Here is a 15,935-nt window from a genome sequence, read left to right as displayed (position 1 = left end):
GAGATCAATAAGAAACTCTAGTGAGCACTAAGTGCTGCAGGTTTTTTAGAAAGCATCATTACAAAGTTAAATAATAATAAATGTCATCTTTTTAAGCACAATCTATTTCAAGGCCTAAATTTACTATAAGGTACCAAAATGATTTAAATTGGAAAATATACATATATATATATATGTATATATATTTATATAAATATCTAAGCACGACAGGCCTGCTGCCAAAATCGACCACTAAAATAGGGAAACAGTTGCCAACTGTGCTTTTTTGCAGGGCAGAAAGGATACTTTCTTCTTTCCACAGCTCACTCAGTTCTATTATTAGTGCATTAGAAACGGAGAAACCAACTCAAAGCTGAATCATTTTGCATATATTTTTTTTAAACAAAAACTTTCTAGCTTTTTTTCTCTCACCTGCAGGATCCTTAAGTATATTTGCAAAAGTGCGGGACGGAAATCCTGAGCCTGATCCCTTAATGCTGAAGTCAATGCCATCGCATAATGCCATTAATACATTTATCAGGCTCCATCTTCACAGTAATCAGCTTTTTAGCCCGTTACACAATTCCCATTAGAAGGCTATTCAAGAGCCTCACTTGGTTTGAGGCATTCTGCTCATTTCCAGCCTTAACATATTCAGAGCTGTTTGTTCTTGTGCCTGAATTGTCATTTAACTTAAATATCTCTTCTCCCTCTCTGGTGTTTATGGGAGTGTATTTATAGAGAAGGAGTATCATTTTTCTCTGCCTTTTTTTGTCACTGGCTTACCATCCCAGCTCCCCTAATGGGGTTGTGAAGCAGCTGCCCTGTTCTCCAGATCATTTCCAGCAGACACCCTCCCCTGCGCGGCCAAGGAGTACAGAGTACGTTTTAAACAATACCTCACTAACACCTTCTGCAGTGGCCTTCATTTCATTATCCCTAGTGGAAATAATTTGGATGACAAACGTGATCCCGGTATGTATCCTTGGCATCGGTATATCACAGTTATCCTATCCTATACAGTCCAGTTCCAATATAGGAAACCCTACTTTGCATCCGAGCTTGCACTATGTTCCCTTAACACAAACAGTCCCGAACTCATTCATTCTTTTTATGCTATATCCCATTTTTCCTATTTTGATGACCTCTTCAAATACCATTAGTTTCTGCTATTCCATTTGTTAATACATTAATTAACAGCGGTCTTGAGACCAGACCTTGAGGATCGCTGCTGCTAACTTGCCCAACAATCCTTTTTCAACCACCCTACCTCTTCTCCCATGACTACAGGATTTATTGATGCAAACCAGAGAAAATAGTTCAGTTCTAAGTGATTGATTTAAACTGTCTTGCTTTGTATTTTTAGTCTTTTTTTTTTCCTTACCAAAGGCTGCCTTTTGCTGGAAAAGAACAACAAAGGGCTATTTCTCTGTAAATCAGGCCTTTGGCTAACTGGAGAGCTGTCCTACTTTCTCAGCTGGGCATTTGTATAAATTAATAAAGTATGCAAGTTCACACGTTTTATGTTAAAAATGGTAAATGAAGTTTCTTAATGACTAGCCTGACTTTTTAATTGTACTTAGGATTTATGTCACAATTAAAAAAAAAACAATTAGAGCGTAGGAAAATGGCATGTAAAATTTGTAGTTAAATAAAATTAAGCTAAATGTGCTGAATACATGGTTTAAATGAAAACAAACTGTTTCATTGCACAAAGGAATTCTGCAGCCTATATATAGAAACAATTTTATCTATTCAGCATGTCTTCAGGTTTTCAGAACTTGAAACGAAATTAATTTCTATTCTCATGCAAAGGACAAGATGATCCTAAAGTAAAAGGAATGTGGCAAAACCTCTTTCATTAAATGTCTTCTTTTAACCCAGATTGCTCCCACAGCTCAATTTGCCCACCACCTGTGTCGTGAGCAGATGGAACGAAGAGCAACACCAGTGAGCAGAGGTGGAAGGGGAGCACACGACTGCTTCTGCCAATGTCAGTCCTGCCGAAAATGCCTGTGGAAGCACGCTCACGGCATCGGAGAGGATGCAGAACATACCTGATGCACTCTGGTAAGCACTGGGCAGTTGAATTTTCAGGTCTGAAGAGCAAGGCACTCAAGGAGCTCATCAGAAACTCTGAGATCGTCCAACAGGTGGCAACGCACGTGTTTAATCAATACCAATACTGGCTCCCTGGAGAGCAAGAAAAACTATAATTTGCTCTTCCAGCTACAGGAATGTTCCACCGAAACCACTGTGTGGAGTTTTAAAGTCATTCCAATTTAAAGACCACAGAATCATAAAGTATTCCGAGTTGGAAGGGACCCACAAGGACCATCGAGTCCAGCTCAGGAATAAGAAGAATGCTTCTTTCTCAAAATCCTTTTCTCCCAGTGTAACAGAACAATACTACATTTTGTCCTTTTTTTTTTTTAATTAAAAAAATAGGTTGAACTTCAGGAGTGTTACTGTACTAGAAGCAATAGAAGAAGCTGAATATAGCGCATCATAAAAAGATGCCACCGGGATCTGTTAAAGCCAACAAAATTGAAAACACGTAGAAGGAAAGGAGCCAAAAGCCCAGAGCCAGATTTCAACTTGGCGGACGCTGTGGCCGGGGGCCAGGGGAGGACGTGTACCAGGAGCAAGGAGAGGGAGGGCTCCTGCCGCAGCCCACAAGCCAAGTATTGAGGGCAGACAACCCGCTGCCATCACCTGGATGGAGCAGCCGGGGTGAGAACAGCGAAGCGATGCCCGTTTCAGCTTGCTGGGGCTCCCTCCTGGCGTATCTAAGCTCAGCTGTAAAAAATTCTCATAGTAAGCCGTACCATTAATAGCCACGGAGCTGTTGTACACCACTCGCCTTCTTCAAAGGGCTGTGAAACCAGTGACTAATCCTCACAACCACCTCCGTAGGTGCAGGAACTGCTTATAGATGGAAAGAGAGGCAAAATGCCGAAGTCATCTGCCACAGCTCCTAAAAGGGAATTTTAAAAAACAGACGAGCACAAGGCAGAAATGCTGGGCTCCCAGTCACTGCTCTCTATCACACGGCTGAATTTCCTTTGCATTTCCTGGAGACACCTACTACCTAAAATATTTCCCCCAACACCCCGAATCCCTTAATTTATAGAATTACTTCTCAAGTGGGTGTGAGACTGCTGTTGTATCTCCTCTGCACAGGCAGCGATGGGCAGAGCAGCAGAGGAAACAAAGCGGATGCAGCGATAGTACAGCGGAGATCAACAGGAAGTTTTGGCCCCTAACTTGCATTTCAGCTGATGTGGTTTAACCAGGGCAAAAGAAACCCAACAGCAACACACACGAACAGCAGAAGCTACTCATCAGAGCGTCGGTAAATCACAGTCCTAAAACTCTCATCTCCACCTTTGGTACCACCCTGGGAAGATTCCCAGAATCGCTCCATACCTCAGCTTTTCCTCTAGCAAATGGAATTGCCTCAAAATTTTCAAGAAAACTACAGAACAAGGTCAGGCTTATAACGAACTCTTGGAGGAAAGGCAACGTGGAAGTACAGAGCATCTCCATTACTAATGCTCCGCTCAGCAGAGATCTCCGGAGGAGACCAGAACTGGAAAAATATTTTTTAAAAGTGCTAGAAACAACAATATGTTACTGAAGGGAGAATAAACCCGACACACTCGTGTTTTTAAGCACCTTAATAACATTATCAATAAACCCCGATGCATTCTCTCCACAGACGCAGCGCTGACAATTGATTCAAATGGATGACACATCGGTAATACGCCTGTCTGCCTCTCGAGCCGAAGCAGATAAAAAATTCAGAGATTGCGCTTCCTCGGTATTTGTATGCTAATACGCACAGCTTTAGGGAAATTGTTGCGACTCAGCCCTACAATTCATTCGGTGCAGTCGGTGACATTCAAGTACCCACCAGCAATTTTTGGGCCGCTCGCAGTATTTCCTACGGGCTGTCATCAGTCTGATGCGTTATCTTCTCTGCAAAAATCCGTCATGAGCACCAGGCAGGCTTCCCCTTGGTTCAGATAGGCAGGATTAGAGCTGACTCATCCTCTTTTTTTTTTTTTCTCCCCCTTTCCTGACAATTTGTAGAGGCTCATTTTCAATTTAGTTTTCCCATGTTATGTGAGGAGAAGGCGCCTGGATGCGTGCGTGTGCGTGCAAGAGACGATTTGTTTTTAATCTCCAGCTATTCCTCTTGTTAACAGTTTCTTCTGCTTCATCTCCTTGGAGGTATTTTATTATTAAAATCAAATGAATTCTCATTTTCCCTCTCGCTTTTGTTGAAAGGAAACAATAGGACTTGCAAGGAGCCCATATGGAAGGACCCGCTCGCCATCTCGCGTCCCTGGCTGGCCGAAGTCCTTCGCTGCGACTCCCCAGGAGGCAGGCGAGCGGCCACGCATCCCGCAGAGCCGCACAGCTCCCTGGCACAGCCAGCTTCTTCCAGAGCCACTTCTGCCCGAACCACCACCACATTTAAACGAAGAACATGTTTTCCTCTCAGTACAGACCACCATGGTCCCTCGTGGGCACTGCCAGGGATCTGCTCTCACAAGCTGGAGCTGCTCCTCTCCCCGAGGCTCCGCAGGTACCTGGGCTGCCCCTTGGGCCTGTTTGTCATCATCCTGTGCAGCCTTAATTACCCTTGCAGACCTGCATCTCTTCATCAGGGCTGACTGAAATACTCTGGCAGGCTCTGAAGTTATTGGGGTGGCGCAAACGCACACGCCTGGTAACTTTGGATGAGGCTGAGTCTAATCTGGTAAGAAAACAACGTGGATGTTGATCGTAAGGGCAAAACAAGGGGAGTGCCGCCGTGGCTCCGAGCAGAGATCACCCACAGAAACAACCTACAGGTTTTGGCACGGGCACCCAGAAAAATCAGTACTCGGATGTACTATGGAATAAGGGAATTTCCAAAATGCCACATTCATAAAGAACCCCCTAACTTACTTAAGCCCCTTTTTTTTTGCAGATGTCCACTCCAACATCTCCAGGATCTCTTCAGACTATGATTAAGGGGTGCTGAGGCTGTAGCATGCAGAGGAAAAGCTCAAACACATGAATTCCTTTATTTCTTCAATTCCTCTCATTTCACCACCACTGTGAATAAGTTTTGCTGGGCTCTCCTCCTGATGGGCTTTCCCGGAGACTTGAAAGGCAACGGACACACGAGCCAAAAAGTCCTCAGGTGGCCAGAGATGCCTTACAACAGGCAGACGCGCTCCCTTCAGCCTCTCTCCAACCCCCACTTAATCAAGTGGCTTGGTAAATTGATGAATTACAGTTAAACGATCTCACTGCGATGCCTTCTGCTGAGGGATGAAGAATACCCTGCCAGAGCCTCCCGATTCCAGGTGATGGATTTGAGCCCAGGCTGCAACACAATTCCTTGGGGCTGACAAGCTCAGCTATTTTCACTCTTAATCTTTGGAATATTCGATTGAACAAATCCAAGCTCATAATTTCCTAGGTGGGCAAGGTTGTTCAAAACACCAGCAGCCCTCCGATTGTTTTTAACTGCAGCAGAAAAAGTGGAGGACGTTCACATAGGAGCTGGAGAGAGCTCAGCTCTAGTGCTGGACATACCTACACCCAAAGCACACCTTTGCTGGAGCACGAACGAGCAACTGTGGAGTTGCATTCATCATCTCATGGCCCAAAGCTCGTACCATGCAGCCCTCAGGGACACGGACCCCTGGGGAGCAACATTTCTCATCTTCGGTCACAGTCTGGAAGGTTTTTTCTTTTTTCACGTTCCTGATTTGATAGGAGGCAGCTTGGCTGGATGGCAGCGCTTTGAAGATGTGGGAAGCAGAGAAAAGATAACAATTAATTTAGATCATTTTCTCCCAGCACATACAAACACTGTAAAATAGGAGGAACCTTAGAGCTCCCACGCTTGAGCTTTAGAGAATACAAAGTCTTTGGGGACGCAACATGATTTTTCCTTCCCGTTTTCTTCTCCTTAAAAAGGCTCAGAAGGGAGCAAAGCCTTCTCCAGCCTGGCTGCACAGAACTTTCACACAGATCTCTGCAGAGCTTCAGCTGGATCGAAAGAGGTTGGTGTCATGTGCGAAACCTTCCAGCACTTCATTGTGCAATCTCCTAATTATTTAATGTCTAGTCTCCGCATTTCTGCCGCGCGATTTCTGATGTAGCATTTGAACTAGCTCTCCCTTAAATCTACGGATGGGGAACCACGGAAATGGTTTTTACCCCCCACCAAATTCTGCAGTCGCTGGTTAAAAAATCCCAAGGAACGAGCAAGCTCCTCCAAAAGAGGGATTTGGGAGAAATTGTCCTTTCGCACCCCCACCGCCGCCAGAGCAGCACAACTGTCTTTTAAACAATTCCTCTCTGCCACTAGGGAACAATCCAGCCATCTCTTTGCGAAATGTCACCACTTCGTCTGGTTTGAGGGATATAAACCGCGCCGTCGCATGCCTGGCCGTCCCACCACGGCCGCGTGCAGAAGTGGGACAACGGGAGGAACAGGACACAGACGGGCCCCGGGGAGCAGCAGAAGGGAGGCTGCTGATGCAAAAGCCAGCGGCAGCGCGTGGACGTCGCGGGGGGAACCAGAACAATAGAAGGAAACGCTGTCGCTGCTCTGGCTGCGGTCCGTGCCGTCAAAACCCCGGTGTTTGGGGATGGAAAAGCCTTGCGAGGGAGAAGCAGAAAACGTCTGGGGATAAAGGGCTTCACCCCTGCATAAAACTTTCCAAGTGAACCGAAGGAGAGAAAAGCCTGGAAATTAAGATGAGTTTGGAGGCAAACGAATAATTTTAAGGCCATATGAAGCTAATCCCCCTTCCTCCCCAAGAACACGATGCACGCAGCATTAAAAAGGCCTGTAGGGTGAGCAGTCGGCACCCATGCTGGTGGCACGCGCTGCTCTTACTGGTCGGACAGGGGTTAACACCAGTTGCTTGTGCTCCAGCAAACAGTCCTATTTATCCCCTCGTATATGTCCGAGTGCATATGCACATGCTGGATCACTTCCACAAGTATTTAAAAAATACATTTTAACTCCAGGACGTAGGATTTAAAAAATAAAATAACCCACACCCGCTATTGCAAGAGTTGCAATAAAATAAGGACCACTGGTGCCAATGAGTTATAGGTGCCCCAAAGAGGCGGGATAATGGGATCTCTCCGCGTTTTGGGATCTCTCTGCGTTTTCTTTCCTCAGAGGTAACCGCATTGTTATCAGGAGACGCAGGATATGAGGCTCTGCCACTGCTGTGCTCTGATTCATGCGCTGGAATAAAGCGGCCGTTTGATGGCATCTGCATTGCTGACTCAATCACGGATCTTTGGTGCTCATCTTGTCGGCGCCGGGAAAAAGGATCTGGGGGGAGAGCGCTCTTCAAAGCCCTACGCAGCGGGCAGCACGGCCCCGGCTTCGCTGTTTTGCCTTGGGGCATCACCAGTATAAACAGGTAAATAAAATAATCCCTGCCTCCATCCCACATCCACCAAGGCAAGGTTTTCAGCTCTTTTTCTCCACCCAAAGTTGGCAAAGCAACTTGAAAAGAAATCCCAACTGCCCTGCTTTTGGAATACATTGAAAATACAGCAAAGGCAACCGTGCCCCGTCTTCTCCCTGCACTTCACACCCATTCAGCCTCAGGAAAAGGTGGACGGCAAAAACACTTCCTTGTTGAGAAAAGGGGCTGTTTCCAAGCTCTGGATTTTCTTCCCCCTGAATTTAAGCTCTGGCACATCTGGTTTGCTTCCTTTTGGAGAACAGACAAGAGCAGCAGCCCAGCGGGCAATGAAATAGATTCTCCTCCAACTCCTAAAGCACCGAGATGAGCCCAAGGTGGTGACAAAGAAGACAAATTAAGACCTGAGAGGCTGCTAATAACACGTGGGAGCAGTGCTTTCCAGCAGGCAGGCAGCTTTTGCCTCTTCTCCTGCTCTGGCAGCCCTCAGTGAACATCCCCAGCCCCATGTGCCAGCCCCCCGCGTGGGACTGCCGCTTGCATTCGCCTCCTGCCACGTCCTTACCACCCGCAGCTGAGATGGATGAAGCTCCCCAGCCTCCCTCCTTCTCCAGGAGCATGGGGCTAGAAGACTGTGTGCACCTAGAAGTGGCCTATTTAGCCCCAAAAAGCCTGCAGCTGGGTCTTTATCCCCACGGCATGACCCGGGTTGGGCTGTGTTGTGTTGGACAAGGATGATGCTGGAGGGGACCGGTTGTGCCTCGTATCCCTTTTGGTATTTTATTCACTGTGGGTGTAAACAAGGTGGTAGGAACAGCAAGGTTGGGTCAGACTAAAGGTCTGCTATCCTGTCTCCAGCCAAGACCGTGTAGGAACCCTTCCAGCGAGGCTCACTTGAGCCCTACCTGATGCCCACGCTGCCTCTGAAGACCTTCGGGCCGAGCCAGCAGGACAGCAGCTCCCTGCGAACCGCATTTCCCAAGATTTTCCATGGGCTGGCGAAGAAGCCGAGGCCATCCCGCCTGGCCTGCGACAACAGCCTCACCAAAATCGAGCGCCAGAGGAGCCGGAGGATTCGCAGCCAACACCAACAAGCCCGGGGTTGGCGGCCTCAGCGCCTGGTGCCAGGCCTGAGCCTCCCTTCCAGGAGATTCGTGCCTCATCAGGTGCGAGCCTCCATCCAACGCCCTTCCAGGCCGAGACACGCCGAAAGGCCCTCTCTGGTTTTGCCGGTGACTAATAACCCCTGAGAGAACGTGGTCCGAGCACCATCGGAGGCAAACTGCACCTTGCAAGGCCTCGTGGTTTTTGGAGGCCACCTCCAGGAGCACACAGAGCTCCGGGCGTTCACCTGCAGGGCTCGATTCCCCATCCCAGTTCAGCCCTGCTCTTTTATTCACCTCAAACAGAAATCCAGGGGAGGGCGGCAGGACACAGTTGTTAAATAAAATATAAACACCTCATCCATCCTTCACATCAGGTTTCATCTTTGCCGTTTCCACTCCCCTCTTTCCAGGCGATTTGCAATTTCTTTCGGTTGCTTTTTGGGAAGGGAGAGTGCAGGGCAGGGCTGACTTACTGCTTAATCTCATTTTTGATCTATTATTAAACTCCTGCTTTCTTCTTTTTTTCCTTTTTTTTTTTTTCCACCTTTTCTTTAGGAAGCCAGAAACCCCAGCAGACATTACAGCCAGAAAGAAAGACGAACTGTGAAACGAAAGCTGGGGGAGAACGAATTGCTCGGGGGGTGGGGGTGCTTTTTTTCCAGAGTTTTCTGATCTTCAGCTAAAAGAAGTGTCTCCAATGCCAGCCAAGCGTGAGAAAATATGCTGGGAGTGATGGAAATGCTAAGTATTGGCCCCGATCCCACACGTGGCCCCCCCCACCCCAAATCCCCAGCCAGCACGTGTGTCCCCACAGGATTCCTCTGTGGGGTCGATTTTAAAATACAAACATGCTGACATCTCCTGATTTTTGTACCAGCGTTGGCAAACCTCTTGCAAATCCCCGGGCCCGGGGAACGACGTGGTGAGCCACGAGGCCGCACGCTCGGGATTTCAAAGTGATGGCAGAGCCACGAGGCGCTGAGAGCCCGGGACAGGACGGCAGAGCCCAAGGCGTCCCCAAAAAGCATTTTTTTAATATATTTTACCGCTTTTATCAGAGGGTTTTGCAGGACCACAAGGAACCACGATCAGGAGCTTATGCAAATACAACAGAGCGCTGGGAAGGTGCAGCGGGGTTCGGCGCCCGCCGCCTTCGCCTCAGGGTGTTGTTTAACAGCTTTGCGATTATTTCATCGCTTTCTCCTCACCTAAATCACAGGGTTTACGCCTGCCCTGCACCTCCGGCCTCCAGTCAAGGCGCCCGCGGAGGCCGCCCGGGCGCGGAGCTGCCTCCTGGCAGCCCCAGGGAAGGGCAAGCGCTCGTTAGCATCTCCTATCGACCTCCCTTGATTAATTTTAAGCCTTTTCCTATTAATTTCCTACCGCAGACATGTCATCAACTAACAAGAGAGTCACCCCTTAACCAGCAGGAACACAACCCAGCATGAGTCTCAACGCTGTTTTGGGGGGAAAGAGCAGCTCCCGGAGTGCCTTTATTTTTAAGGAACATCCCATGCAGGCGGCTGAAGGTTTTGCAGCAGCTCCGGGCAGGTTCAGACCCACGGCGGAGGAAAAAAGCATCCCGAGGCCGCGCTGCATCGCGGAGCTCACCGGGTCTGTCCTGGTCCCGCTAATTGGCAGCAAATTATCAATCTCCCCCCCCACACACTGATCACCTCCCGGGACCCACGGAAGAGTGACAAGAGATGTAATAAAGACAAACACTGACACAGGGCTGGAAATCCCTTTCCCAAGGGAGAGCAGGGAAATAGAAGAGATTAAGGAAGCAACCGTGAGCCTTCAATCATAACACACCCCACGGGCACAAAACCCTTTTCGGGATGCTCTGGCCGTCCCGGGGACCGAATCACCGCTGCCACGAGCACGGATGGAGGTGACACGGGAGCAGCGGGTCCCTCAGGCTCGTGTTTTGGCCGTATATGACTGATCTGGGGGCAGGAAAGTGGAAAAAAAAGCAAAGACAGGAGCCGAACCGGAGCAACGCCTTCATCTGCTGCTAAACGTCAAACTTTTCTGCAGGGATGACGACGCTTCCCCCTTCCCCAAAGCACGCAGACCAGCACGAAGAACCCAAAAACATGTCAGAGAGGACACTGGATTTCATTTAACGAATTATGCCGCTTTAAAGCCTCAGCCAGGGGCTCTGCGCTGGCACCGCTGCGTGCAAAAGCCACAGGTCCCATCACGATGGGGTCAGGGGCCTCGTGCCCCCTTGTGTCCCCTAGAAGCACACACTGGGGCAGGACACAGCGTTTTTGGTTTTTCCCCACTGAAACCCCACTTCCCTCAGTATCCCAGCTCTCTGCCACCCACCGGGACCATTCCAGCACCCTACAAACGATGGCACCGGTGCCTCCAGCCCAAATTCCCAGGAATTCCTGGTCCCGGGTCTACAGAAGTGGGGATGGCGACAGGGAGAAAAATATCTCAGGGTTTTTGTGTTTTTATGGGTGCCCTTCCCAGGGGCACGACTTACACCGCCTTCCCCCACAGACAGCATCCTCCAGCCCCCCTGCTGCGGAGTCCCTGGCACAGAAGTGTTTCCTTAGCAGGGGGGTTATCCAAATCTCTGATTTTTAGACAAGAAACCAACCCAAAACACAACGTGAGAGAGGTGGCGAGTCCTGAGCAGCCCCGGGAAGCAGCGCGAGGGCACCGGGTGCAGAGACCAGAGCGAGGCCGTACTGGGGAGGCCAGGTCCTCCCCACTTCCCCAAATCCTCCTGCCCCCCCAAACCCTCCCGACTGACGTCCTGGGGCGAAGAGGAGGCAAAACAAGACCACGGCGAGGCACCAGGAACACCGCACCATGGCACCCATGGGCTCCCAGGAAGCCTCACCCTGGGGGAGCCCACAGAGGCACGAGCCTCTGCTCCAGGGGATGCCCACAGGGGGCTCTGAAGCCCTTTAGAAGCAACCAATTTTCCCCAAATCACCAAATTCACAGCAACGTTCACCCCGCCCGCTATGTGTACAGCTGCCTGCACGCAGCGGGACCTCCAGGCACGAGCTGACCCCAACTTTGCTTGTTTTTGACCCAAAACCACCCCAGCAGCAGCAGCCGCCAGCCCTCGCCCCACGGGGGGCTGCGAGCACCCAAATCGATGGGGATGGGATGGGGACGGGGGGGGGGGGGAAATGTCCAAGGGATGGGTGGGGGGAGACTGATAATAAAGCAAGAGAAATGGGGTGAAATAGAGAAAGGAAAAGAAATGGGGTGAAATAAGGTAAGAGAAAGGGGGTGAAATAGCTGAAGTAAGAGAAATGGGGTGAAATAAATAAATAAAGTAAAATAAAGGGGGTGAAATAGATAAAGGAAAAGGAAAATGGGTGAAAGAAGGTAAGAGGAAAGGGGGTGAAATAATTAAAGGAAGAGAAAGAGGGGTGAAATCAAGTAAGAAAAAGAGGGTGAAATAGACAAAGAGAAAATGGGTGAAATAAAGAGAAATTGTGTGAAATAAAGTAAGAGAAAGGAGGTGAAATAAATGAAGTAAGAGAAGCTGGGTGAAATAAGGCAAGAGAAATGGGGTGAAATAATTAAAGCAAGAGAAATTGGGGGAAATAAAGTAAGAGAAAGGGGGGTGAAATTGATAAAGTAGGAGGAATCGGGTGAAATAAGGTAAGAGAAGTGGGATCAAATAACTGCGGTACACTAGGGAAGGCGAACTGACGATAAATGCAGTGAAATAAATAAAATTGGGCAAAAAAGGTGAGGTGGGGAAAGTAGAGTAAACAAATAAACAGCATGCAAGAAGCGGAAAAAATAATTAAAGTAAAAGGTCAAATTAAAAACTAAATTGGTAAATAAATAAATAGACGCAACAAGATTCAGGAAAAAAAAAAAGAGAGAAATAAAAGCGGCGCCGGGGCCGGGCTTACCTGGGGCGGGCGGGGGCTGCGCGGGGCTCCGCGCTCACCCCGCGGCCGCGGCCCGCCGAGCGGAGCCGAACCCAGCCGAGTGGTTCCGAGTGGTTCCGAGCGGTCCCGAGCCCAGCCGAGCGGTTCCGAGCCCAGCCGAGCGCAGGAGGCGCGCGGAGCCGCGGCCGTCCCGCTGCATTGTGGGAGGCGGCGGCGAGGCCGCGCCGCGCGCGCCCTCTGGTGGCTGGACCACAAAATGGCGGCGGGGGCGGAAATTAGTGCTCAGGGGGGTAATTAGTGCTGCCGGGGGTAATTGGTGCAGCTGGGAGGGGTAATTAGTAAAGCTGGGGGGTAATTAGTAAAGCTGGGGGATAATTAGTGCAGCTGGGGGGTACTTAGTGCAGCTGGGAGGGGTAATTAGTGAAGCTGCGGGGTAATTAGTGGAGCTAGGAGGGGTAATTAGTGAGGCTGAGAGGTAATTAGTGCAGCCCGGGGGCAATTAATGCAAATGAGAGGGGTACTTCGTGAAGCTGGGGGCAATTAATGCAGCTGGGAGGGGTAATTAGTGAGGCTGGGGGTAATTAGTGCAGCTGGGAGGGGTAATTAGTGAGGCTGGGGGTAATTAGTGCAGCTAGGAGGGGTAATTAGTGAGGCTGGGGGGTAATTGGTGCAGCTGGGGGGCAACTGATGCAGCTGAAAGGGGTAATTAGTGAAGCTGGAGGTAATTAATGCAGCTGGGAGGTGTAGTTAGTGAAGCTGGGGGGTAATTAGTGCAGCCCGGGGGGCAATTAATGCAAATGAAAGGGGTAACTAGTGAAGCTGGAGGCAATTAATGCAGCTGGGGGGGTAATTAGTGAAGCTGGGGGGTAATCGATGCAGCTGGTAGGGGGTAATTAGTGCAGCCAGGGGGCAACTAATGCAGCTGAGAGGGGTAATTAGTGAAGCTCTGGGGAAACTAGGGCAGCTGGGGGGTAATTAATCAATGCAACTGGGGTAATCAATGCAGCTGGGTAACTAATGCAGCTGGGTAATTAATACAGCTCTGGGGGTAATTAGTGCATCTGGGGGTAATTAATGCAGCTGGGGTAACTAATACAGCTGGAACAACTAATACAGTTCTACGGTAATTAGTGCAGCTGGGGGCAATTAATGCAACTGGGGTAAATACTGCAGCTGCTGGTAATTAATGCAGCTGGGGTAAGTAGTGCAGCTGGGGGTAACATGCTGCTGGGGCAATTAATGCAGCTCTGGGGTAATTAGTGCAGCTAGGGGGTAATTAATGCAACTGGGTTAAGTAGTGTAGCTGGGTAATTAATGCAGCTGGGGCAATTAATGCAGTTGGGGTGGGTAATTAAAACATCTGGGGAATCGATGTAGCTGGGGGCAATTAATACAGCTGGGATGAGATTAATGCAGCTGGGGTGGGTAATTAATGCAGCTGGGGTAAGTAATTAATGCAGCTGGGAGATAATTAGAGCAGTTAGAGGTAAACAATGCAGCTAGGGGTAAACAATACAGCTGGGGGTAATTAATGCAGCTGGGGTGGGCAATTAATGCAACTGGGGGTAATTAGAGCAGCTGGGGTGGGTAATTAATGTGGCTGTGGGGCAAATAATGCAGCTGGAGGGGGTGATTAATGCAACTGGGGGCAATTAATGCTGCTGGAGGGTAATTAATGCAGCTGGGTGAGTTCGTGCAGCCAGTGTAATTAGTGCAGCTGAGGGCAATTAGTACAGCTGCGTGGGTAATTAACGTGACGGGGGAAAACGAGAGCAGCTGGGGTGGGTGATAATGCAGCTGGGGGCAATTAGTGCAGCTGGGGAGGGTGACTAATGCAGCTGGGGAGAGGTGATTAGTGCAGCTGGGGGGCAATTAGTGCAGCTGGGGGGCAATTAGTGCAGCTGGGGGCAATTAGTGCAGCTGGGGAGAAATAATCTAAGAGAAAGGGGCTGAAATAGGTGAAGCCAAGCCCACGAGGAGCCGCTGTGCTCCGCCACGTGCCGCTGGGGCAGCTCCCGGGGACCCGGCGGGGAGTTTAACCTTTTCCATTCGATTTTAACCTTTTCCATTCGATTTTAACCTTTTCCATTCGATTTTAACCTTTTCCATTCGATTTTAACCTTTTCCATTCGATTTTAAGCTTTTCCCTTCGATTTTAAGCTTTTCCCTTCGATTTTAATCAGCTCGTCAGTGCTGACAGCGGTGGTTCCTGCGGGATCGGCCTCTTGCTCCGAGCAGAGGACGGTGACCACGTCCCAAGCCTGGTGAGCGTGCCTTGTACCAAAACCCATCCTCCCCCCGTTATTCGGGAGCGTTTGCGGGCTTGCGGTACGGCGTCGGTTGCTCCTCGCCTTCCCCCGAATCCTCTGAGCGGGCAGGTGAGTGGGTTGTGACACCCGAACAGACCCAAAGGGCCCCACAAGCTCCCTCCTGGAAGAGGCGGCCCTTCAGGTCACCGGTGGCGTCTCCGTTTTCCCCCCATGTCCCCTCGAGAAATGTTTTCCCCTCTGCCAGGGGCTCGCATCTGCGTTAGGCAGCAGGGTCCAGAAACATTTCAAATCCTTCCCCAGGAGCAGGCTGTAGGAAGCGAATCCCACAACCCCTGCCTTGCCTTCACGAGGGACAGTGACTGAATTCCCAGCTACGCAGCCCGCACAGATCGCTTGGTTTCACTGACACGTTAAATACTTCCCACATTGCCAATCTATTGGGAATTTATGAAATTTATTAAATGGGGCCATTTCAGGGCAAGTTCCTTGTCTATTCCTCCTAGTATGTGCACGGTTTGGAGGGCTGGGTCAGCAGCTGGCTGCTAGGCTTTAAAAACACATCCAAAATTTAGAAAACATTATTATTTACGTATTTAAAAGAGTCGAGGAGAACGGGAAAAGGAATTAACTTCCCCTGCACTGTCTTAGCAAAGGACTGACCCCTCCAGAGCAGGACACGGAGCAGCGGAGGGGACCGCGTGGTCCAGGAGCCGCTCGCTGGCCACCAGCAAGCCGGGGAAGAGCAGAAAACGGGGCATCACTCCCACCCCAAACACCCTCCCGCCTGAAAACGTCCCGAATTTGACGCAGTTTCTGCATTTTCAGTGTTTCTCTGCTTTTAGTGGCGTCCCTGCAACCCCCGGACGTTTTGGGCACCCGGAGCAGGCCACGGGCACTGCGGCGACGGGCTCGGGCCGTTCCCACGGGGACGCACCCGTCACCCCCTGCCCCTTTGCTGCCGCCCCCCCCCCGTGGGACTTCGGGCCCCCGGTGCCACCGCCCCGCCGCGTTGGGGTCCCCGCGTCGCCCACCTGCGCCCTCGTCCAAGGCCACTGGGGCCACCGGTGCCGCTCGTGGCTGCAGCCCGCGGCTCGCAGGGCACGCGGGGTGGCACTATTGCACTGAAAATCCCGCCGGGCCTCTGGGGATGGCGCTTTTTTTTTTTTTGGGGGGGGGGGGGGGATGATCGGGCTTCCCCGGGGATCCCCGAACCCCGTGGGGTCCCCCCCCAGGCCCCGCGCACGC

General features: G+C 50.3%; 1 protein-coding gene across 8 annotated transcripts in view; it reads right to left on the bottom strand.

The window, feature by feature from the left end:
* Positions 1-12,622, bottom strand: part of EXTL3 (exostosin like glycosyltransferase 3) — a 130,537-nt gene extending 117,915 nt beyond the window's left edge. For 3 of the 8 annotated variants that reach the window (XM_035563585.2, XM_050709591.1, XM_050709588.1), the window contains exon 1: positions 12,442-12,583. The gene's annotated coding sequence lies outside the window, so the exon portion shown is untranslated. Of the gene's footprint in view, positions 1-12,441 lie in introns of all 8 variants that reach the window. The other 5 variants (XM_050709589.1, XM_050709590.1, XM_050709592.1 and 2 more) reach the window with 5 other exon arrangements.
* Between the last annotated feature and the right edge of the window lie 3,313 nt (positions 12,623-15,935).

This window comes from Cygnus atratus, chromosome 3 (genome assembly GCF_013377495.2).
Source record: "Cygnus atratus isolate AKBS03 ecotype Queensland, Australia chromosome 3, CAtr_DNAZoo_HiC_assembly, whole genome shotgun sequence".
In the NCBI taxonomy this organism is placed as follows: Eukaryota; Metazoa; Chordata; class Aves; order Anseriformes; family Anatidae; genus Cygnus; species Cygnus atratus.
The sequence above is the reverse complement of the archived record's forward strand: the minus strand, read 5'-3'. Positions and strand labels throughout refer to the sequence as shown.